Source organism: Glycine max, chromosome 19, assembly GCF_000004515.6.
Source record: "Glycine max cultivar Williams 82 chromosome 19, Glycine_max_v4.0, whole genome shotgun sequence".
NCBI classification, from domain to species: Eukaryota; Viridiplantae; Streptophyta; class Magnoliopsida; order Fabales; family Fabaceae; genus Glycine; species Glycine max.
This window is the reverse complement of record NC_038255.2, coordinates 27,374,308-27,375,377: the sequence shown is the minus strand read 5'-3', so window position 1 is coordinate 27,375,377 and position 1,070 is coordinate 27,374,308.

The following is a 1,070-nucleotide window of genomic DNA, read 5'->3' as shown; positions in this document are numbered from 1 at the left end:
GATACGGTTCCTGGGCCACCCCCTGATATTGGAGGAGGGCTAACTGTGCCAGCACAACCAGAGAGGGAGGCTATCACGCAGCTACTATGCATACCGGGGCAAGATTTCACCCGGGCCGTTGCAAAGAGACGAGTGTGGATCATGCGCACCAACATGACCACTCTTACACAGATATAAATGACATTGCTACTTAGCAATATTCTGCCCAGCGACCGCAATGCCAATCTCCCCCTGCAAAAGTATCAGTTGGTCTGTGTCGTCCCGACATGGGTAAGTATGCATATAGTTCAACTGATTTCTGATACCATCTATTGTTTGCAGGGATCGCACCCACAAGACACCCAGTGGACCCCAAAAAGTCCAATAGGGCCCTGGGGTTTCCAGCTCTGGTTACGGGCCTCTATCAGTCCTACAGGGTGCCCGTACCCCCCCCCCCCGGCAAGGTCACGTCATCATAGGTAAGTATGCACATCGCTCAACTGATTTCTGATTTCATCTATTGTTTGCAGGGATTGCGCCTGCAAGACACCCAGTGGACCCGAAGAAGTCCAACAGGGTCTTGGAGTTGTCAAGCTCTAATTACGGGTCTCTGTCAGTTCTACGGAGTACCTGTCACCTCCAGCAAGGGCATCAGGCCCCCTACTAATCGAGCTTTCATCAAGAAGTACTGCGCCCCCAGACGGGCGCAGGGCGAGACACCACAGTAGCATTGGGATGGCCGGTAGCGGGCAATAGACATACCGCCACCACCTCTAGAGTTCACCTCAGCTCATCCATAAAAAGGTTAGAGCGTTGCCTACGACACATGGCCGACCAATAGACGACCAAGTCCAAAGCCAAAGGTAAGCAAAGTACTAGGTCCATGACCGACAAATCATTACGCGTCCAGCTCAAGACGTTAAAGAAGCGCTACTAGGAGGCAACCTAGTACCTTTTAAATTTCTGCCTGCTATTTGATCACTTTTTATAGTAGGACGCACCTAGTTGCTCATGATCCTGGGAATTTAAATAAAACAAGCGCAAGCTCGGAAGGTAGTCATACCTTACAACTATATATGTATGTTTAGGTA